Source organism: Mustela nivalis, assembly GCF_964662115.1.
Source record: "Mustela nivalis genome assembly, chromosome: 4".
Classification (NCBI taxonomy): Eukaryota; Metazoa; Chordata; class Mammalia; order Carnivora; family Mustelidae; genus Mustela; species Mustela nivalis.
Window position 1 is genome coordinate 147,411,132 of NC_139023.1, and position 25,192 is coordinate 147,436,323.

The 25,192-nt window shown below is 37.0% G+C and overlaps 1 protein-coding gene across 9 annotated transcripts in view; it reads right to left on the bottom strand.

Moving 5' to 3' along the window:
- The window catches only part of ADRA1A (adrenoceptor alpha 1A), a 119,936-nt gene that overhangs the window by 23,289 nt on the left and 71,455 nt on the right, over positions 1-25,192 (bottom strand). Inside the window, exon 4 of one of the 9 annotated variants that reach the window (XM_082726831.1) lies at positions 14,203-14,713. The exons of 7 other annotated variants lie outside the window; for them this stretch is intronic. The gene's annotated coding sequence lies outside the window, so the exon portion shown is untranslated. Of the gene's footprint in view, positions 1-14,202; positions 14,765-25,192 lie in introns of those variants that run through there. One more of the 9 variants, XM_082726830.1, reaches the window with a different exon arrangement.

Consider the following 25,192-nt stretch of genomic DNA (forward strand, 5'->3'; position numbering starts at 1 on the left):
AAAAAGAAAAAGAAAAAAAAAAGAAGAAGAAAAAAAAAGAGAGAGAGAGAGACAGGAAAGAAAGGGAAGATGAAAAAGAAGCTTCAGCCCAGATGGGCCCCAAGGTATGATTTATGAAGTAGACAAACAAAAAGAGATAAAAAGACTGATACAAGTATATGACAAGAGAAAAAAAATATATATGCAAATAAAGAAAGAACCTCATCAAAAAGAATCACAAGTGTAAAATTTATATGCTATCAGGACAAACACAAAAAACACAGAAACACTGGTGGAAGAAGATGGGAGAGTTCTTATAAATTCTCAGTGTGTGCAAGGAAGGTTGTTTTGATTCTTCCTGGATCTATCTTGATATCTTTGTTAAAGGACTCAACTTTCCTAAGATAAACGGGACTAAAAATTGGTTTACTTATAGGGTTAGTATTGATTGGGGAAAGGGGATTACTTTGAAGTTTAACTCTATATGAATATTAGAGGATAAAATTAAAAAGGAATAAACTAGACTAAACTAAACTAAAATTTAAAAAAAGGAATTCAAAAAATAAAAATGCAAAAGAAAAACATAGGTGTATGTATCAAAAAGTTCAGGTTAGAAAGGTATTATGGAATTTGATGTACTGTACAACTCTGATGGTAAATAGGCTAAAAAAATTACCTATGTGTAAAAAAAAAAAAAAATGAACCGGAATAGTGGGAACGAGTGAACAATATAAGTTTTCCTATGAATTAGTGGTTGTTCTCTTGTAGTCCTTTTTTTTTCCTCTTTTTTTTTTTCTTTCTTGGTTTGTTTTCTGGGGGAGGGGCCTGCCACGTGGGTTGTCAGTCAATGATGTTTCCTGAGTTAAGTCCACCTGCCCCCCTCAAGGGGGTGGGCTCTGAGGAAACTGGTTTTTTTCAGGCTTTTGTTCTCTGGCGGTTTTTATGCGTGTTCACTTTTTTTTTTTTCTCTCACCTTGACCACCTTTGATGGTTTTTGTAGTTTTAGAGGAAAACAAACCGCACCCTGATCTCCCTCTCAGAGAGAAGCCTCAGTCTGGGTACAGAGCCTAAATAAGTTCCCCCTTGGCCGCTGGCAGAGCAGGTTCCAAGTTGCAGACCCTGGGGGCGCAGGATCCTTTGCTTGTACCCAAAGCCAAGGCAGTGGCAGCTGTCTGGGAGCTCCGGACCGCCAGAGAGGTTCCAAGCAGCGATTGCACACTGAGATTTTGCCGCTGGCCCGGGCTGGGAGTGCCCGGCTTGCATGCACCTCTTTCAGAGGCGGCTATGGGTGGGGCGCGTGTCTTGGGCACTGAGAACGGGGTGCTGGTCTGTAAGCACCAGGCTGGGCTTTTGCGCACCTCTGTCAGGGGAGAGTTTGGGGCGCGCGGCTTAGGCTTTGAAACAATGGCGCGGGTCAAAGAGCCCGGCCGGGCCTTTGTAACTCAGGGGAGCATGAGGGATGTGCGCGGGTGTCTCAAGCTTTGTGGTAGGGCTCGCGCGTTCTGCCGACCAGCGTCGCTCCCATCCCCTCACAGGAACTAGAACCCACACATTCTGCCAAGATTTCCCAAACTCAAAGTCTTGATGCTTGGGTTTCTCTTCTTGGTATGCTCTTCCCTTGGGGTCGCGTTTCAAGATCTTTCTCTTTCTCAGTTCCAAGGCTACCTCCTCTGCGATGCCTTTTCTGCATTTAAAGATTACTTCTTTACCGAACTCCCCAACTTCCCTCATCAGCATCCCTGTCATATTACCTCACTTCATTCCTATTTATTCCCTATGAACTATTGTCAATTTGTCATTTTCTAAGACATTTTAAAATTGTCTTCCACCAATGAAATGTAATCACCCTGAATGCAAGGCACACTATGAAAAGGCCTGGTGGCCTCCCAGTGGAAGTTTACCAAAATTTTGAAGAAGAATTAGTATCATCTCTCCTGAAGCTTTTTCAAAAAACAGAGGTGGAAGGAAAACTTCCAAATTCATTCTATGAGGCCTGCATTACCTTGATCCCAAAACCAAAGACCCCACCAAAAAGAAGAATTACAGACCAATATTCCTGATGAACATGGATACAAAAGTTCTCACCAAAATTCTAGCTAATAGGATCCAACACGACATTAAAAGGATTGTTTACCACGACCAAATGGGATTTATTCCTGGGCTGCAAGGTTGGTTCAACATCTGCAAATCAATCGATGTGATACAATACATTAATAAAAAGAATGAAAGGAACCATATGGTCCTCTCATTGGAGTCAGAAAAAGCATTTGACAAAATACAGCATCCTTTCTTGATTAAAACTCTCTGCAGTGTAGGAATAGAAGGAACATACTTCAATATCATAAAAGCCATATATGAAAAACCCACAGCTACTATTATCCTTAATAAGGAAAGAACTGAGAGCTTTTCCTCTAAGGTCAGGAACATGACAGGGATGTTCACTCTCACCACTGTTGGTCAACATAGTGCTGGAAGTTCTAGCCTCAGCAATCAGACCACACAAAGAAATAAAAGGCATCCATATCAGCAGAGAAGAATTCAAACTCTCATTCTTCACAGATGATGTGATTCTCTATGTAGAGAGCCCAGAAATGGACCCTCAACTCTATGGTCAACTAATCTTTGACAAATCAGGAAAAAATATCCAATGGAAAAAAGAGTCTTTTCAATAAATGGTACTGGGAAAATTGGACAGCTATATACAGAAGAATGAAATTTGACCATTCTCTTACACCATAAATAAATATAAACTCTAAATGGATGAAAGACCTCAAAGTGAGATAGAAATACATCAAAATCCTAGAGAACATAGGCAGTAACCTCTTTGACATCAGCCACAGCAACTTCTTGCAAGACATGTCTCCAAACACAAGAAAACAAAACCAAAAATGAACTTTTGGAATTTCATCAAGATAAAAAGCTTCTGCATAGCAAAGGAAACAGTCAACAAAACTAAGTGGCAACCCACAGTATGGTAGAAGATAATTTGCAAATGACATTACAGATAAAGGGCTGGAATCCAAGATCGATAACTCAAACTCAACACCCAAAGAACAAATAATCAAGTCAAAAAATAGGCAGAGGACATGAACAGACACTTTTCCAGAGAAGACAAATGGCTAAAAGACATGAAAAAATGTTCATCATCTTTAGCCATCACGGAAATTCAAATCAAAACCATATTGAGATACCACCTTACACCAGTTAGAATAGCAAAAATTAGCAAGACAGAAAACAACAAGTGTTGGAGAGGATGTGGAAAAAGGGGAGCCCTCTTACACTGTTGGTGGGAATGCAAGTTAGGTGCAGTCACTCTGGAAAACAATATGGAGGTTCCTCAAAAAGTCAAAAACAGAGCTACTCTATGACCCAACAATTTACACTACTGGGTATTTACCCCAAAGATACAGATGTAGTGAAAAGAAGGGCCACATGCACTCCAATGTTCATAGGAGCAATAGCCACCATAGCCAAACTGTGGAAGGAGCCAAGATGTCCTTCAACAGAAGAAGATATAGTCCATATACACAGTAGAATATGATTCAGCCATCAGAAAGAATGAATACCCACCATTTGCATCAACATAGATGGAACTGGAGGGGATTATGCTGAGTGAAATAAGTCAAGGCAGAGAAAGACAATTATAATATGGTTTCACTCATATGTGAAACATAAGGAATAGCACGGAGAACATTTGGGGAAGTGGGGGGATCGGGAAGAACAAACCATGTGAGACTATGGACTCTGGAAAACAATATGAGGGTTTTGGAGGGGAGGGGGGTGAGGGTATGGGTGAGCCCGGCAATAGGTATTAAGGAGGGCACATGCTGTAAAGAGTGTAAAAGGTGTTATATGCAGATAATGAATCATGGAATACTCTATCAAAAACTAATGATGTACTGTATGGTAACTAACATAGCATAATAGTAAAAAAAAGAAATTAAAAATTGTCTTCAGGATTAAAAAAACAACAAAAACAAACAAAAAATAGTTCTAATAATAAAAAAAATGTAACTATGTGAGGTGATAGATGTTAGTTAATCTTATCATGGCAATCATTTTGCAATATATGCATATAGCAGATGGTGTTGTACACCTTAAATTTATACGATATTAACGATATTATATTATTATATGTCAGTTCTATCTCGATAAAACTGGGGTGTCTGCTTTGGAATTTCTTGCTTTTTCTTTCTTTCTTTCTTTCTTTCTTTTTTTTTTTTTGAAGATTTTAGTTATTTATTTGACAGAGAGAGAGACAACAAGAGAGGGAATACAAGCAGGGGGTAGTGGGAGAGGGAGAAGCAGGCTTCCATCTGAGCAGGGAACTTGTGGGGCTCGATCCCAGGACCCTGGGATCATGACCTGAGCTGAAGGCAGACGCTTAACAACTGAGCCACCCAGGTGCCCTGCGCTTTGGACTTCTGACCTCCAGAATTGTAAAATAATAAATATCTGTTGTTCCAAGGCAAAAAAAAAAAAAAAAAAAAAAATTCAGAAAATATAGAAAGAAAACCCAAAAGTTACCTCCAAAGGATTGCTAGAACTGATACAGGAATTCAGCAAAGTCACAGGATATAAAATGAATGCACAGAAGTCAGTCACATTTATATACACTAACAATGAGGCAGAAGAAAGAGAAACCAAGGAATTGATCCCATTTACAACTGAGCCAAAAGCCATAAACCTAGGTTTTTGTTTTAAAAAGGAATAAACCTAACCAAGAGAGGCGAAGGATCTGTACTCTGAAAACTATGGAATATTTATGAAAGAAACTGAGGAAGACACAAAGAAATGGAAAAACATTCCATGCTCATGGATCGGAAGAACAAATACCGTTAAAATGTCTATGCTGCCCAAAACAGTCTACACATTTAGTACAATCCCTATCAAAATACCATCAACATTTTTCAGAGCTGGAACAAACAACCCTCAAATTTGTATGAACCAGAAATGACCCCAAATAGAAAGGAATGTTGAAAACCAAAGCCGGAGGCATCACAATTCCAGACTTCAAGCTGAATTACAAAGCTGTTGTCATCAAGACAGTATGGTACTGGCACAAAGCAGACACATAGATCAATGGAACAGAACAGAGAACCCACAAATGAAGCCTCAACTGTGATCAACTAATTTTCGACAAGCAGGAAAGAATATCCAATGGGGAAAAAAAAATCTCTTCAACAAACGGTGTTGGGAAAATTGGACAGCCACACACAGAAGACTGAAACTAGACTATTTTCTTATACCATACACAAAAATAGACTCAAAATGCATGAAAGACCTCAATGTGAGACAGGAATCCTTCAAAATCCTAGAGGAGAACACAGGCAGGAACCTCTTTGACCTCAGCCGCAGCCAACTTCTTGCTAGACATGTCTTTGGAGGCAAGGGAAACAAAAGCAAAAATGAACTATTGGGGCCTCCTCAAGATAAAAAGCTTCTGCACAGCAAAGGAAACAGTCAACAAAATGAAAAGGTAACCTATAGAATGGTAGAAGAAATCTTCAACCAAGAGGTCCTTCAGTGGGTGAATGGATAAATTGTGCACCCAGCACAGAACATTATTCATTGCTAAAAAGAAATGAACCATCAAGCCATGAAATGATATGGAGGAACCTCAAATGCATATTGCTAAGAGAAAGAAGCCCATCTGAGAAGGCTACATGCTGTATGATTCCAGCCATATGACATTCTGGGAAAGGTAAAACTGTGGAGATAGTAGACAGATTGTGGTTGCCATGGGTTAGGGGGAAGGGAAGGATAAACAGGTGGAACACAGAGGGTGTTAGGGCAGTGAAGCTTTTCTGTATGACACTGTAATGGTGGATGCATGTCATAATTTGTCCAAACCCTACAGGATGTACGAAACCAAGACTGAACCCTCCTGTAGACTATGGGCTTTTGGTGATTCTGATGTGTCAGTGTCAGTTCATCAACTACAAAAAAATGTACCACTTATGGGGGTTGTTAATGGGGAGACTGTGCATGTGTGAGGACAGAAGGTACATGGAAAATCTCTGTATTTTCCTCTTATTTTGCTGAGAACCAAAAACTGAATAAGAAATCAAAAATTTTTTAAAAAAAGGACAAAAACTTTCAGGGTTAAAAAAAATAAGTATGTATGATTTATGAAGGAACCAAAATACAAATGAAATAAAAAACAAAATACCATTCCATGACTAAAGGGATAATATAGTTTGGTTTGGAACTATATACAAAGAAGCCTAGGCAAAAAGAATCTGGGAAAGCAATATTAATACCAAATAAAGAATTCCAGGCATAAGATATTTCTTGGTATAAAGAGGCTTATTTTATGTTGATTAAAGGCACACTTCCCAATACAGCTATATTTGTTAAATTTTATCTATGAAATAATATTGAATGCACATGTATATTTGTATATGTATGTACATTTTAAAAGCCCTTAGACAAAACTGATGAAGCTATACTAAGAGCAGGATGACTAAAATAGAGACACAGCAAAATATTGGTAATTTTTCAGTAGAAATCAAAACTGCAATGACAGGACAACTTAGAAAATACTTAAGTTTGAATTTCATGTAATTTTCATGTGTCACCACATATATTCTTGTTTTGATTTTTATTTATTTTTATTTTTATTTTTTTAAGATTTATACATTTATTTGACAGAGAGAGACAGAAAGAGGGGGTACACAGCCTGGGGAGTGCAATAGGGGGAAGTGGGCTTCCCGCCGAGCACGGAGCCTGATGCAGAGCCCGATCCCAGGACCCTGGGATCATGATCTGAGCCGAAGGAAGACACCTAATGACTGAGACACCCAGGCACTCCATCTTGTTTTGATTTTTAAAAATCATTTAAAAATGTAAAAATCTTAATTCACAGGCCTATAAAAAAAAAAAAAAAGGCAGGCTGGATTGAGGCCATGGACAGTAGTTTGCTCACAACTAAAGCAAAAAAAATTGTCTGAGAGCAGAAGTATTTGTTCTGTCCCTTGACTATTAAAAATGTTTACGATGAACAAAATGCAGATGTCTAAAATTAGAATTAATGAACAATGTTCTAGAAGACTGCATCAATGCCATGACAGAAGAAAAGAAACAGGAGCTACAAATAATGGAAAAGACCATTTATTATTATTTGAATACTATGAACTAATGATTTGTTACCTGGAAAACATATGGTGTGCTTTTATCTTTTTAAAAAAATCATATTTCCTAGTTTTGACTAATAAAAAGACCTAGGAAAAACGACCAATACAGTTTTAATTAGTACTCCACTAATTTGTATCCTCTAAACACTGTTTTCCACTAAAAACAGAATGAAGGGCTATTGTAGAAATGGCTGATTCCAGGTCTGGGCAGGTAACACAAAAATGCACACACAGAGAGTAGTCATGATAGATCATAGGACCATGCCAAAAGTACTCGGATACTAGCCTAAAAAAGTTACCACTGGCCAAAGCTGTTACTGTCTGAGACTCAGTAAGGATTTCAAAAACATTAACCATCCCAATAAGGATTAATAATGAGTTTCAACCGAGAAGTTTTAATGATGCTGGGAGTTGAGGGATCCTCACTGATTACCTTTGAAGGATGTTAAATAACCACCTTATTATTTTTAAAGTTGGTAATCAAGTAAACAATTGAGCATTTATCCTGACTTTCTTGTAACACCCATTCCTCAGTGAATCAAACAGTTGATGAGTAGGAGTTACTCTTCATAGGTGTTTTCAAGCTATAACAAGGGAAGACAGGACGACAGAGTTAGGATGTCACCATTTTACAATCCTAAATAAATAAAGCGAATTGATGGATCTAGGCTGCGGTCTTCCTTACTGAGATCTTAAGAGAGTCGATAAAATATTATGTACTTCCTGATGGAAGTATACATTCCCTAAGAATTAATTTTAAAACAAATAAACAAACATCTGATAGAGGCTTCTAGATCCAAAGCCTGACCAATTTCTATGAGCTATAAGGAGAAAAGGAACAGATTAAGGGATGCCATGGGGATGAAGTCAGCAAAATCTAGACTACGGAAAACTATCTGTTCAAATAAAATAAAAATAAGAATTTCAAGGAAAGGAAATAAAAAAGCAAGATCAAGGGGGACATGTAGGGTAAAAAAGACTTAAACATAAAACCAACCACAATATATGAACCTTTGTGGATCTCAATTTAAACAAAAAGATTCTAGAAAATTAGAGAAACGTCAGCACTAACTGGATATATTGACAATAAGAAATTATTGTTGGCTTCTGTCTTAGAGATGATAATGGTATTATGGGAATGCATTTCAAAAGAGTAATGTTTAGGGGTACATAGTAAAATATTTACAGATTAAGTGATGGGCTGTCTAGAATTTGCTTCAGAAGGATCTGTACTGAGTGCAGAATTCAATAAAACAAAACTGCCTACGTATCTTCTTAAAATTGGGTGATAGGTACACCAGCTTCGTTGCACCTTCTCTCTACTTTGTGTGTATTTGATAATATCCATAATAAAATTTTTAAAAATTAAAAAAGAATAAAAGCATTTAAATATAAAAACTGTTCACTTATTACCCGATTTTTTGGGTGCTTTCTGTCTGTATTTCTAAGTTTCTTAAAATTCTCTTAAGTGAGTTTGGTCTTTGACCCATTTTGTTTAAAGGTCTGTGAGAAACACAGTTGAGACTTTGGTCCTTATCTCCTGGATCCATTCTGAACCCAGACTCATAGAGGATCCACCAGTATTTCCTAACATACAATGCCATAAAAAATGTCAGGGATGGTCAATGAGGTTGGGAAGCCCTCATGGAGGAAAGATGGCAAGACAAACAGTCCTTTTGATTAAAATGAAGAGAGTGGGCAAAGATGAAAGGAGTTATTGGAAATTAAGCAAAGGCATTGAGATTCACACAGTGATAACCCAGCAGCCTCTCCAGTGTGTGATCACAGAGAATCCTGGCATACATACAGCCTAGATTCTATGGTAGATGTGTTCAGGATCTATGGGAGAGGTTTATTCACTCACTGATCAAATATTTGCAGGTATAGGATTTGAATCAAGTGTGAAATGAAGAGAGTCATATGCAACGATCAGTTCTCAAAGCTCTCTTCCAAAAGGGCTGCAAAGTGGGGAACAGATTTTTTAGTAATTCCAAGACATTGTTTGCTTTTTTGCTATCATCCTGCCACAAGAACACAGCAGAATGTTCTAGAGTGGTCATAACGTGTTAATTGTGACAGACTGAATGCAGAAGTGGGGATGAGGTTCCAGCTGTTTTTGAGAGCCAGATATTAAAGAGATTTGTAAAAATACAAAACAATGTTATTTTTTAATTTTTTTATTTTGGAAAATATAATTCCTTTGCACAAAAATATTATTGATAATAACATTCATGGGTTTCTTACTGTTATTTTAAAAGAATAAATATTTTAAAAATTTCTAATATGGCAACATCAACATATGTGAACTGTATAAACAAAAGCTGTTTGAGGGTTTCAATAATTTTTAACCAACTAAGGGTTTTAGAAGGGGGTGAGATTGGGGATGGGTTGGCCTGGTGATGGGTATTAAGGATGGCATGTACTGGATGGAGCCCTGGGTGTTATACACAAACAATGAATCATGGAACATTGCATCAAAAACTAATGATGTATGCTTTGAAACTGGAGCTTAATCACAAGGAAAAGTTCAGAAGGAACTCAAACACCTGGAAGCTAAAGGCCACCTTGCTTAAGAATGCTTGGATCAACCAGGAGATCAAAGAAGAACTGAAACAATTCATGAAAACCAATGAGAATGAAGACACTTCGGTCCAAAACCTATGGGATACAGCAAAGGCAGTCCTAAGGGGGAAATACATAGCCATCCAAGCCTCCCTCAAAAAACTGAAAAATCCAGAACATAGCAGCTGTCTCTACACCTTAAAGAGCTGGAGAATCAACAACAAATCAAACCAACTCCACACATAAGAAGGGAAATCATCAAGATTAGAGCTGAGATCAATGAGGTAGAAACCAAAGATAGAGTAGAACATATCAATGAAACTAGAAGTTGGTTTTTTGAAAGAATCAATAAGATCAATAAGCCACTGGTCACACTAATCCAAAAGAAAAGAGAGAAAGCCCAAATTCATAAAATTATGAATGAAAAGGGAGAGACCACAACTAACACCAAGGAAGTAGAAACAATCATCAGAAGTTATTATTAACAGTTATATGCCAATAAGCTTAGTAACCTTGATGAAATGAATTCATTCCTGGAAAACTATAAACTCCGAAAATTGAACCAGGAAGAAATCGACAACCTGAATGGACTGATATCTAGTAACGAGATTGAAGCAGTGATCAAAAACCTCCCAAAAAACAAGAGCACAGGACCTACGGAATTCTACCGAATTCTACCAAATGGGGAATTCTACCAAACTTTCAAAGAAGAATTGAAATTCTAGGGGAACTCTACCAAACTTTCAAAGAAGAAATAACACCTATTCTCCTGAGGCTGTTTCAAAAAACTGAAGCAGAAGGAAAACTTCCAGACTCTTTCTATGAAGCCAGCATTATCCTGATCCCCAAACCAGGCAAAGACCCTACTAAAAAGGAGAATTTCAGACCAATATCACTGATGAATATGGATGCTAAGAGTCTCAACAAGATCCTAGGAAACAGCACATTAAAAAGATTATCCACCATGACCAGGTGGGATTCATCCCTGGGCTACAAGGATGGTTCAACATTCGCAAATCAATCAATGTGATAGGACAAATTAATATGAGAAGAGAGAAGAACCACATGGTCCTATCAATTGATGCAGAAAAAGCATTTGACAAAATCCAGCATCCGTTCCTGATTAAAGCGCTTCAAAGTATAGGGATAGAGGGAACATTCCTGAACTTCATCAAATCTATCTATGAAAGACCCCTTGTTATAGCTTGAAAAAGCCTGCAGCCTTCCCGTTGAGATCAGGAACAAGACAAGGATGCCCACTTTCACCACTCTTGTTCAACATAGTATTGGAAGTTCTAGCAACAACAATCAGACAACAAAGAAAAATAAAAGGTATCCAAATTGGCAATGAAGAAGTCAAACTCTCTTTCTTTGCAGATGACATGATTCTTTATATGGAAAACCCAAAAGACTCCACCCCCAAACTACTAGAACTCATACAGCAATTCAGCAACGTGGCAGAATACAAAGTCAATGTACAGAAATCAGTGGCTTTCTTAAACACTAACAATGAAAATACAGAAAGGGAAATTAGAGAATCGATTCCATTTACTATAGCACCAAGAACCATAAGATACCTGGGAATAAACCTAACCAAAGAGGTAAAGAATCTGTACTTGAGGAATTACAGAACACTCATGAAGGAAATTGAAGACACAAAAAGATGGAAGACCATTCCATGCTCTTGGATCGGAAGAATAAACATTGTTAATATGTCTATACTGCCTAGAGCAATCTATACTTTTAATGCCATTCTGATCAAAATTCCACCAGTATTCTTCAAAGAGCTGTAGCAAATAATCCAGAAATTTGTATGGAATCAGAAGAGACCCCGAATCGCTAAGGAAATGTTTAAAAACAAAAATAAAACTGGGGGCATCACGTTACCTGATTTCAAGCTTTACTACAAAGCTGTGATCACCAAGACAGGATGGTACTGGCATAAAAACAGACACATAGGCCAGTGGAACAGAGTAGAGAGCCCAGATATGGACCCTCAACTCTATGGTCAATTAATCTTTGACAAAACAGGAAAAAATATACAGCGAAAAAAAGACAGTCTCTTCAATAAATGGTGCTGGGAAAACTGGGCAGCTATATGTAGAAGAATGAAACTCGACCACTCTCTTACACCGTACACAAAGATAAACTCAAAATGGACAAAAGACCTCAACGTGAGACAGGAATCCATCAGAATCCTAGAGGAGAACATAGGCAGTAATCTCTTTCGATATCAGCCACAGCAACTTCTTTCAAGATATGTCTCCAAGGGCAAAGGAAACAAAAGCGAAAATAAACTTTTGGGACTTCATCAAAATCAAAAGCTTCTGTACAGCAAAGGAAATAGTCAAAAAAACAAAGAGGCAACCCATGGAATGGGAGAAGATCTTTGCAAATGATAGTACAGACAAAAGGTTGATATCCAGGATCTATAATGAACTCCTCAAACTCAACACACACAAAACAGGCAATCATATCAAAAAATGGGCAGAAGATATGAACAGAGACTTCACCAATGAAGACATACAAATGGCTATCAGACACATGAAAAAATGTTCATCATCACTAGCCATCAGGGAGATTAAATGTGTTGGAGAGGATGTGGAGAAAGGGGAACCGTCTTCCACTGTTGGTGGGAATGCAAGTTGGTGCAGCCTCTTTGGAGAACAGTGTGGAGATTCCTCAAGAAATTAAAAATAGAACTTCCCTATGACCCTGCAATTGCACTCGTGGGTATTTACCCCAAAGATACAGATGTCGTGAAAAGAAGGGCCATCTGTACCCCAATGTTTATAGCAGCAATTGCCATGGTCCTCAAACTATGGAAAGAACCAAGACGCCCGTCAACGGATGAATGGATAAGGAAAAGGTGGTCCATATACACTATGGAGTATTATGCCTCCATCAGAAAGGACGAATACCCTACTTTTGTAGCAACATGGATGGGACTGGAAGAGGTTATGCTGAGTGAAATAAGTCAAGCAGAGAAAGTCAATTATCATATGGTTTCACTTATTTGTTTAGGATAGCAAATAGCATGGAGGACATGGGGAGTTAGAGAGGAGAAGGGAGTTGGGGTAAATTGGAAGGGGAGGTGAATCATGAGAGACTATGGACTCTGAAAAACAATCTGAGGGATTTGAAGTGGCGGGGAGGGGTGGGAGGTCAGGGTACCAGGTGGTGGGTATTATAGAGGGCACAGATTGCATGGAGCACTGGGTGTGGTGAAAAAATAATGAATACTGTTATGCTGAAAATAAATAAATTTAATTTAAAAAAAACTAATGATGTACTGTACGGTGACTAACACAACATTTAAAAAAAGAAAAAGGAGGTAAAGAAAGCCTGAGACCGAAAGTCTCAGCACCACTGTATTCAACTGTTTATTAAGAATATGGAAAAAAGAAGAGATTTGAGGGGAACTTCAAGGGAAGAGTGGTCAAGACATGATGATTACTTCAAGTAAATGGTCGTTGAGCACTCACTATGTCCAAAGAGCTGAAATGAAGCAGGGGAGTGGGGGATAAAATGTGTCTTCAGATTGTCAGGCTCATTGTCTGTGTGACTGTTTATCTGCACTGACAAATAAGTTAGCTCTGGATAGCTTCTAGTGATGCTCCAAATTATCTGCTCTTTTAGCTGAGTGAGCAAAGTTTTGGATCTCTCTCACTCAGGAAAGCACAGCTTTATTAACCCACATAGAAGTGACATGTTCTAAAAAGGAGTCCTGATATATTAAGCAGATTCTAATACACTTATCCCTCTGCTTACACGGTCATAAACACTGTCACCTCTCACCTGCCTTCTGCTTCTTCTCATTTAATTTTGCTCCAAGGACATTTTTCATTCCCAAATTATTTCCCCAGACAGAGGTAATAATTCAGTTGTCTTGACATGTCATTTAATGTGTGTGTAGAGAAAGCCGACTCATTTGACTAAAGTGTAATGAAAAATAGCAGTTGGATGGTATCTGCCTGCAGAAAAGACACACAGCTTATAAAATATTCTAAAGTTTACAAAAAGAGGGTGGGGGGGGGTTGTGGAGATTACCATCCTTCAAAAGCCAAGTGAAAAGTTACTTCTTCAAGAAACCTATCCAAAACACCACTCACCTACCACCATCCCTGTGTCAAAATTAAACATTCTCATTGCACTCCCCTGAACACTGTGATTTTCATCTTAGGTCTTATTAACTTCTTATAAATGACAGTTTGTTGTATGTTTCTTTCTGCATTGCCTCCCTGCCCAGGGAGATCCCTGGGCAAGTATTTTACTTTACTAATATTTGATTCTTGACAATGCCTTACATGGTGTCAAATTTTAGTAACGGACGTTGATTTTAATAAGCTAAAAAATTCCCGAGAGTTAGCAATATCACACTTAATTATTTTTTCCAGTATGTAGTTTTCCAACATTTTATCACTGGGGTTCCAGCCACAGCACAGTAAACACACTCTCTCACCTTAAAAAAAAATAAAAAAAGAGTTGGACACAATATATGAAGCACTTGTTTTTAGGCATTTAGGGTTTGGATCCTCAAGAGAAGGAAATACATGAGATGTGCTCCACATCCACCCTGGCTGTCTCCCTAGGGGTATTTTCTAAACTGAGGCCCAGGGAAGTGATGCTCAGGCACAGAACACCTCTCTGGGTGAGGGAAACAGAGGTTGTGGCTCCGGGATGTGGAGATGGGCGGAATCTGAAAGACAGGGTCCTAGAGAGGAGAAAGCCATGTAAACAAGTCCCCACAATCTGAAGATGGGTTCCCTTGAACGGGTCCCCAAGTATTGCACTGTGTAAGCACAGGATAGGGGTCTGTTAGAAGACCTGTCAAGCAGATCAGTGTGATTCTGTTGAGAGTTGGCTTTCGGTTTTATTATTTTTTCTAGGGCTAGAGTAGTCCTGCTTCTGAGGCATACTTTCCTGGGGTCTCAGCTAAGCCCAGAGTATGGAACAAGGTCTCCATTGTAGCTGGTTTCACCTTCAGTGTATCCACATGTGTATGATCTCTCAGACTTCTGCTGAACTCACAGCCCCTAGGGATAATAAGTAAATATTTTGGACTTCATGCCAGTGAATTCAACAACCTAGAGGAAAAAGATAAGTTACTTGATATTAATTTTTCAAAACCTGATGTAGAAAGAAATAGAACATCTCCATACATCTGTTTATATGGAAACATTAGTGATCTAAAACTTCTAATACAATTTGGAAAAGAAGAACAAAGTTGGAGGAGTTATGTTACCTAACCTTGCGACTTTTGACACAAATACAGTAATGAAAACAATTGTATCAGTGTGAGAATACAAATGAATGGAAGAGAACAGAGACTCCAGAAATAGACCCCACACATACAGTCAACCGATTTTCAACAAAGGTACAAAAGCAATTCAATGAGGGAAAGGAAAAGTCTTTGCAACAAATGGTGCAGGAACAGTTGTCTATCTGTACGGGAAAAAAAAAGATGAACTGTGACTGATACCTTACACGAGCCACAAAAAAATAATTTGATAATGATTGTGAGCCTAAACATAAAACTAAACTATAAAGTTTTGAGGGGAAAACATACAAAAACACCTTGGTGATCTTAGAGTAGGGAAAGGCTTAGACAGCAAGGCTTCAAAGTGGATAAATGAGCTTCACCAAAATGAAAACTCCTGCTCATCAAAAGATAACATCAAGAAATGAATAAACAAAAATATAGCCTGGGGGCAGTATATGCAATAGAAATATCTGAGAAAACACTTGTATCCAGAATAGAAATAGATCCTACAACTCAATAATAAAAAACAAGGTAATAAGAAATAGACAAAAGCCTTGAATAAAAAGACACAGGAAGGTATATAATGGCCAGGAAGTACATGAAAAGATTCTCAGCATAATTATTCATCAGGAACATGCAGTTTACTTATTTTTTAAAGATTTTATTTGACATAGAGAGAGAGACAGAGCGCACAAGCAGGGGGAGTGGCAGGCAGAGAGAGAAGCAAGCTTGAGCCTGATGCAGGGCTTGATCTCAGGACCCCGGGATCATGACCTGAGCCAAAGGCAGATGCTTAACCAACTGAGCCACTCACGCTCCCCCAGGAACAGGAAGTTTAAAAGCACAGTGAGATATTACTGCAGAACCACTAAAGTGGCTATAATGAAGAAGATAGACAATAGACAATACCACATTGTGGGGTAGTCACTGGAGTTCTCACACATTGCAGGTGAAATGTAAGAACATTCTGGAAAACTGACAGCTTTTTATAATATTAAATTTGTATCTATCATATGACAGCAATTCTACTCCTAGGTATTTCCTAAGAGAAATGAAAATACATATCCACAAAAAAAAAAAAAAATGCTTAGTACCTGAATGCTCAATGCAGTTTTATTCACAATAGACCCCAAACTGAAAACAACATAAATATCCATCCACAGGAGAATGGATAAATAATGACATATTCATACAATGGAAAATAATAAGATGTAAAAAGGAGCAATGATTGGTACTTGCATCCAAAGGATGGATTTCAAGAAATATGCTGAATGATATAAGCCAATCACAATATAGTACGTGCATGGTTATATTTACATGAATTTTGAGAACAGGTAAATCTAATCTATACAGGGGAAAATCCATACCATGGTTTTACTGAGAAGAGCACAGATTTATTAAGCATGGGCAGGATGTGATGATTTAGTTTTTATTTCAGTAGGGTATAGTTTATATGGGTATATACATGGGCCCAAACTCATCAGAATGTGGACTTAAGATGTGAGTATTTTATTGTTTGTAAATAATACTTCAAAAATACAGTTACTCCACAATGAAAGAATAGACAATCAAATTTAAGGATGGACAAAGGATCTAAACAGACGTTCTCCCAATAAGAACAAATGAGCAGTATGCACATCAAATGATGTTCAGGGCACCTGGGTGGCTCAGTCAGTTAAGTGTCTGCCTTCAGCGCAGGTCATGATCCCCAGGTTCTGGGATAGAGCCCCACATGTGTCTCCCTGCTCAGTGGGGAGTCTGCTTCTCCCTCTCTCTCTGCCCCTCCCCCTACACATGTTTTCTCTGGCACTCTCTCTAGTAAATAAATAAAATCTTTTAAAAAACTGAAAAAAAAAGATATGCAGCATGATTAATGATTAATCATGATTAATGATTAATGCAAGCTGAAACCACGATATACCATTTCACACCCACTGGGATAGCTTTAATGGAGAAGATGACTAAATAGAAAGTGTCAGTGAGGATGTGGAGAAACTGGAACTTTCATACATTGCTGGTGGGACTGTAAAATGGTACAACCATTTTGGATAAGAATTTGGTAGTATAAAAAAATTTAAACAGTTACCATGTGACTCTGCAATTTCACTCCTACGTGTGTGTGTGTGTGTGTGTATGTATAATAAGATAATGAGAAACATGGACACACAAAAACTTGAGTGAGAATGCTCAAGAACACCATTATTCATGATAGCCAAAAATTGTAAACAACTGATGAATGGATAAATGAAATGTGGTATATCCATGCATAGAATATTATCTGGCCAGAGAATGAATATACTGATATAAATTATACCATGGATAAACTTTGAAGGAAGCCAGACCCAGGAAGTTATCTATTGTATAAGTCCATTTATATGAAATTTCTAGAATAAGTAAATTCACAGAGACAGAAAGTAGATTAGAAGTTACCAGGATCTAGAGGAGTAGGGAATAGGGAACTATTGCTTAATGGTTACAGAGTTTCTGTTTGGAGTGATGAAAGGTTTTGGAAATAGACAGAGGTGATGGTGATACAATATTGTAAATGTAATTCATGCCACTGAATTGTACATTTAAACAGGCATGTGAATTTTACAATATGTGAATCAAAATCAATTAAAAAAAAACCAGCATGAGAAACAACACAAAAATAAAATGCGACAGAAAATAAGGTGGATTAACAGCTACATAGTGGCATGGGTAGATCTGTGGTAAGAGTAGGCATATGGGCAATCACGGTGTAGGTCTTTCAACTTTTTTCTATGTCTAAAAGTTTTCACCATAAAAGGCTGGGGCAAAAACAGAGAGTTCCTGTCCTGGCATGGCAGTGTAAACTCCTTATACTTCATCCCTCTTGCTGATCAAAACTAAAATTTCTACATAAATATTAAAAGGAAAAACTTAGCTGAAAACTCATAAAAGTAAATAAAACATTGTGGGTGGGTGCCAAAATTTAAAGAAGCAATTTTGGGGGGAAGGAGAGTGTAGGGAAAGTTTCTGATCTGTTTTGTTTTCTTCTTCCTCACTCTTCTGCCTTGAGGGTGGGTCCCAGCTGCAGAGCTGAATGGTGGCATTGCACGGGTGGTTAAATTTGCCATAAAAACCTGGTGATTCACAGACCTGTACCCCTGGGGATAAAAATATAAAAAAAAAAAAAAAAAAAAAAAAAAATTTCTGCTTTCTGGCCATGGCCATCAGAAGGAATCCTTGTGGATCACAGAATGTAGGAAATCCCAAAAAGAGATGACTGGAGAAGTACATTCTCTAATTATGTATATGAACATAGAGCAGGCTCAGGAACTTACCTGAGCCACTATGCAATGTGCACGTGTGGGATCCACCCCCAAAATACAGCAAGGTCTTGGGGAACTGAACTGAATCACTTTCCACAGAAAACATGACACAATTTGCAGTCTCAAAGAACTTGATACTCAGAAATATCAGGGCACCCAGGTGGCTCAGTTACTTACGTGTCCACCTCTTGATTTCAGCTCAGGTCATGATCTCAGGGTTATGAGATCAAGCCCCAAGCTGAGCTCTCATTGGGTATGGAGCCTAATTAAGATTCTTTCTCTCTCTCCCCTCTCTACACCACCCACCCTTAAAAAAAAAAAAAAAAAAAAAAAAAAGCTCCAACAGTTTCCAGAACATTAAAATGACCCAGTATCTATACAGAATAACTTTCACAATGTCCAGGATACAATCTAAAATTATCTAAGATGCAATGAAGAAGATGGTCAAAGGAAAAGACAATCAAAAGATGTCAACCCCGAGATGACCACCATGTTTGAGTTAGAAGAATAGCTTTAAAACTTTTATTTAAACTACTCTCTATAAGACAAAGGGAACCATTTGAAATGAATGAAAAAATATGAATTCCCAGCAGAGAAAGAGAAACTATAAAGAAGAACCAAATGGAAAATTTAGAATTGAAAAAGATGACATCTGAAATTTAAAAGTCACTGGATTAGCTCAGTAACATAACAGAGGTAATAGAAACTAAAGGTAAACCAAAAGAAATTCAATCTGAACAACAGAAAGAAAAAACATTGAAAAAAATGAATGGGAGACTCAGGGACCTGAGGACCAGTATCAAAGAATCTAACACACGTCATTGGGATTCTACAATGAGGAGAAAAACATTGGAGGAGGAAAGAATGTTTGAAGAAATAAAAGGCCAAAAAATACCTCACATTTGCAAAAGCGATAAATTTACAAATCCAAGAAGCTTAATGGACCTCAACCAGAATAAACTTGAAGAAACACATGCCAAATACCTCATTATCATACTGCTGAAAACCAAAAATAAAGACAAAAAAATCTTAAAAGAGCTAGAGAAAAAAGATTACACTAAGCGGAACAAGGATTCAAATTCTTGCAAATTTCCTATCAGAAAGCATGGATCAGAAGACAGTGAAATACCATCTTTACAATTTCTAAAGGTTTTCCAAAAAGGCTGCACCAACTTGCATTTCCACCAACAGTGTAAGAGGGTTCCCCTTTCTCCACATCTCCTCCAACACATGTTGTTTCCTGTCTTGTTAATTTTGACCATTCTAACTGGTGTAAGGTGATATCTCAATGTGGTTTTAATTTGAATCTCCCTGTGGGCTAGTGATGATGAACATTTTTTCATGTGTCTGATAGCCATTTGTATGTCTTGATTGGAGAAGTGTCTAAAGGTAAGAACAGGCAACACAGAATTTTATGTACAGTAAAGGTATCTTTCAAAAATAAAGGCAAATGAAGACATTTCCAGATGAAGAAAAAGTGAGAATATTGACTTAACTTGAGAGTGAAAAAAATAGTCATTTATAGTTACCATTTCTGTCTGCTGTTCCTTCTTTATTTCTGAAGGTTCACTTTTACCTCTGGTATCAATTTCCTTCACCCTAAGGAACCTCCTTTGGCAATTCTTACAGAGTAAGTCCATGGACTTACTCTGTAAGAATTGCCAAAATTCAATATTTGTTATTGTTGAAGACAAAAATGATAATGTCTCATGGAATTTTATGAAGATATAATAAATCTCACAGTTATAGCACAAAGCTCAGGGGTGAGGATTTAAAGACTCCTATCTGATTGCAAGATTTCTACATTTTTTCTATAATATAAACTCTAACTAGATAGTGCATGTATGTATGTGTGTAAGTATAGAGATATGTGTATTATAATCTCTGGAACAACCACTTGAAAGATAATTCAAGGACAAAAAGAAAAATATCCAATAGGTACATTGAAAAGAATACAATAAATATGCAAATAATCCAACAGAAAACAGGAAAAGGAGAAGAGAGAAACAAAAAACACAAGGGACAAACAAAAGCAAATAATAAAGTGGAAGATCTGGGGGCTCCTGGTGGCTCAGTCAGTTAAGTGTCTGACTCTTGATCTTAGCTCAGGTTTTGATCTCAGGGTTCAAGCTCCATGTTGGGCTCCAAGCTGGGTGTGGAGCTTACTTTAAAAAAAAAAAAAAAAGAATAAATAAATAGTACAGCTAAATCCAACTACATAAATAATCACTTCGGGGGTGCCTGGGTGGCTCAGTGGGTTAATCCTCTGCTCAGGTCATGATCTCAGGATCCTGGAATTGAGCCCCACATCAGGCTCTCTGCTCAGAGGGGAGCCTGCTTCCCTCTCTCTCTCTCTGCCTGCCTCTCTGCCTACTTGTAATCTCTGTCTTTCAAATAAATAAATAAAATCTTTAAAAAAACCAATAATCACTTCAGATTTTAACTAGTCTAATCATCCAATAATGAAAAGGCAGAGATTGACAGAGTAGATAAAAAAGAAAGTGCTACTGTATGCCATCTGTAAGAGTCACACCTATGACAAAAACACAGGTACTTTATATACACAGAGAGACACTTTAAATGTACACACAGACATATTTTAAAAATACATACAGAAAATTTTAAAGCAAATAGATGGAAAAAGGTTCCATGGAATCCATAAGGATAAGACTAGAGTGGCAACATAAACAGAACAAGTAGATTTCAAGACAAATACAAGAGAGAAAGGAGGGCATTTTATAGTAATGAAGAAAAATATCCATCAGAAAGTTATGCAAATTATAGATGTGTGCCAAATAACAGACCCTCAACATCCATAAACCAGAAATTGACAAATATAAAGGGAGAAAGAGACAATTCTACAACAAAAGCAGATTTAATAGTCCCCTCTTAGCAAAGAATGAGTAGACAAAACAGCAAGTCATATACACTCTGAATGTTATCAAGCCCCTTGATCTATCATCATTTATATAGAACATTACATCTGAGGGTGCAGAATACCTATTCTCTTTCAGTGCACACATTTATGTATTCCATAAGCTGCTTTTTAAAACAAGTGAATTCACTTAAAAATGTTGAAATCATATAAAATCCAAACACACACTAAATTAGTAACTGTAAGAAATGTAAATAATTCATATTACATTATAGTTTCACATTTCTGAATAATTCATGGGTTAAAGATGAAATTGGGGAGATATTAGAAAATATTTTGAGCCAATGAGTAAAGAAAATAAAGCATACCAAAATTTTAATGGACACAGCTAAAACACCCAAAGATGCAGCTAAAGCTTAGAGGGAAACTTAAGAGCTTTAAATGATATCATAAAAGAAGAAGAAGGGTCTAAATTTACACATTAAGAAGCTAGAAAAAAAAAAGAATAGTAAATTCAAAATAAGTAGAATGAAGAAAATAATAAAAAGGAGAAATCAGTAGATTAGGAAACTGACATAAGACAGAGAAAATTAAAAGTCAAAAGCTAGCTCTTTGAAAAGATCAACAGAATTGTCATATCTCTAGCTAGACTGATAGGAGAGGGGGAGGGAGCTAGGGAAGGAAGAAGAGGTGGGGAGGCAGGTAGGGAAAGAGGGAAAAAGGGGGGAAGCAGGGGGGAGAGGAAAGTAGGGAGACAGAGAGAAAAGGAATCACCAATATCATGAATGAGAATGGTGTTACCACCACATATTCTAGAGACATTAAATGGATAATAGGAGAATATTATGAGTAACTCTAGGTCAACAAATCTAACAACTTAGTTGAATTCAACATGTTACCAACCATATATGGAAAGGATAATACATTATGACCAATTAGAGTTTGTCCCCATAATACAAGATTGTTTCCATCTTTACAAAAATAAAGATAAAATTCACCATATTAATAGAATGAAGAAGGAAAATCATATAATCATTTTAACAGATAGAGAAAAATCATTTTACAAAACTAAACACTCAATCATGATAAAAACTCTCAGTAAACTAGGAATGGTAAATTGAGAAATGGCATCTATGTAAAACCTACAGCTAATGGTGAAATACTGAATTGTTTCCCCCTGATATCTGTTTAGGACACCAGAAAATAAAAGGCATAAAAGTGGAAAAGACAAAGGAAAACCATCCTTGTTTGCAGATGATGATTGTCTGTATAGAAAATTCCAGGGACTCTTAAAAAACTACCAGAACTAAGGAATGCATTTAGCAAAGTCACAGGATACAAGGCTAATATAGAAAAATCAATTGTACTCTTATATTCTGGCAGGTAACACTTGTAAAATTTAAAGTTTAAAAATTCATTTACAGTACCACTTTAAAACATAAAATACCCAGGAATACATTTTAAAAATTGTCAAGGACTTCTATGCATTTTTGTGTGTGATGAGGGCACCTAAAGTCACTTTCAGTATGTCTCCAGTGTTTAATACAGTATTACTAAGGGTAATAATGATGTCTATACATTAGATCTCTAGACTTATCTTAAAAAATTGCAAATATGTACTCTTTGGCCAACCTCTCTTCATTTCCCACTCTCACCAGCCTCCCTCATTACCTTCTGCATCTACGAGCTGGACTTTTTGTAGATTACACATATAAGTGAGGTCATACTGTATTTGTCTTTTCACATCTGGCTTGTTTCACTGAGCAGGATGTCCTCCAGTTAGGGTCATCCATGTAGTCAAAAAAGGCAGTATTTTCTTCTTTCTTGTGGAAAATAATATTTCATATATACATATTTTCATATATACATTGTAAATAATATTAGATAATATATTGCATATATATGTATACAACACACCTTCATTATCCATTCATCTGTTGATGGACTTGGCTTATTTCCTTAGCTTGGCTACTGAAAAAAACATTGCTATGAACATCAGAGTGCAGTGTAATCTTCATGATCTTGATTTCAATTCCTTTGCATAAATACCTGGAAGTGAGATTACTGGATCATATGGTAGTTCTATTTGGAAGAATTTCCAAACTGTTTTCCATAAAAGCTGTATGAGTTCACATTTCCACCAACACTGCACAAAGTTTCCCTTTTCTCCACATCTTTGCCAACACTTGTTACCTTTTTTCTTTTTGGTAACAGCCATTCTAACAGGCATGGGGTGATACCTCTTTGCAGTTTGAATCAGGATTCCCCTCATGATTAGTGATGTTGAGCACCTTTTCATCTTTGGCCATCTGGATGTCTTCTGAGAAATAACTACACAGATCCTTTGTCCATTTGTTAATCAGGTTATTTATTTTCTTGCTATTGAGCTGGGTTTCTGACATGTTTTGAATATTAACTCTGCATAATGGATAGTTTGCAAATACTATCTTCCATCCCATCAGTTGTCTCTTCACTGTGCTGATTGTTTCCTTTGCTGTACAGAAGGTTTTTAGTTTGATACAATCCCATTTGTCTATTTTTTGCTTTTGTTGCCTGTGCTTTTGGCGTTATATCCAAAAAACTATTGCCCAAACCAATGTTATATATACTTTCCTCTACATTTTCTTCTAGCGGTTTCATGGTGTCAGCTGTTACATTAAGTCTTTAACCCTTTTGAGTTGACTTTTGTATATAGAATGAAATAAGGGCTAATTTTTATTCTTCTGCACGTGGGAAGCCAGTTTTACTAACATCATTTATTGAAGAGACTATCATTTCACTATTGCAGGTTCTTGACACCTTTGTGAAAAATCAGTTGACCATAAATACATGGATTTAAGTCTGCGCTCTATTCTGTTCTCCTGGTCTATGTATGTTTTTTTATATCAGACCATATTGTTTTGATTACTATAGTTTTATAGTGTATTTTGGAATCAGGTAGTGTGATGCCTCCATCTTTACTCTTTTTGCTTAAGACTGCTTTGGCTTTTCAGAGCTTTTTGTGGTTCCATACAAATTATAAGGGTTTTTTTTTTTCCTATTTCTGTAAAAAAGTGACATAGCAATTTTGAAATTGGTTGTGTTGAATCTGTAGATAATTTTGGATACTATAGCCATTTTAATAATATTAATTCATCTAATCCATGAACACAGGATATGTTTCCATTTATTTGGTCTACTGCAATTTCTTTCATAAATATTTTATGGTTCTCCGTATGGCTTTTTACCTTCTTGGTTACATTTTATTCCTAAGTATTTTACTGACTTTGATGTTATTGTAAATGGGATTATTTCTTAATTTCTTTTTAATCTAATTCAGTTGGTGTATAGAAATGCAAATTTTGTTTGTTGATCCTGAAACTCGAGTGAATTAATTAATTAGTTCTAACAGTTTTTTGGTGCAGTTTTTCTAAAGATTTTATGTATGTATGTATGTATGTATGTATTTATTTGACAAAGAGAGAGAGCATAAGCAGGGGGAGGGTCAGGCAGAGGGAGAGGGAGAAGCAGGCTTCCAGCCTAGCAGAGAGCTTGATGCAGGGCTCGATCCTAGGATCCTGGACTCATGACCTGAGCTGAAGGCAGATGTTTAAATGATTGAGCCATCCAGGCACCCCTGGTGTAGTCTTTAGGGTTTTCTGTACATAAGATGATATCATCTGCAAGCAGAAAACTTTACTTCTTCCTTTTTTATTTAGATACGCTTTATTTCTTTTTCTTGCATAATTATTATGGCTATGCCTTCTAATACTATAATGAACAGAAGCAATGAGAGTGGGTATCCTTGTCTTTTTCCTGATGTTAGAGGGAAAGCTATCAGCTTTTCATTGCTGAGTATGGTATTAGCTCTGGCCTTCTCATATATATAGCCTTATCATGTTAAGGTATATTTTTTCTGTGACTAATTTGTTGAATGATTTTATTATGAATGCGTGCTGAATTTTGTCAGATGCTTTTCTGCATCTATTGAGATGGTCACACAGTTTCTGTTCTCCATTCTGTTAATGTGGTGCATCACATTTATTGATTTGCATATGTTGAAACACCTTACTATCCCAGATGTAAGTCACACTTGATCATGGTG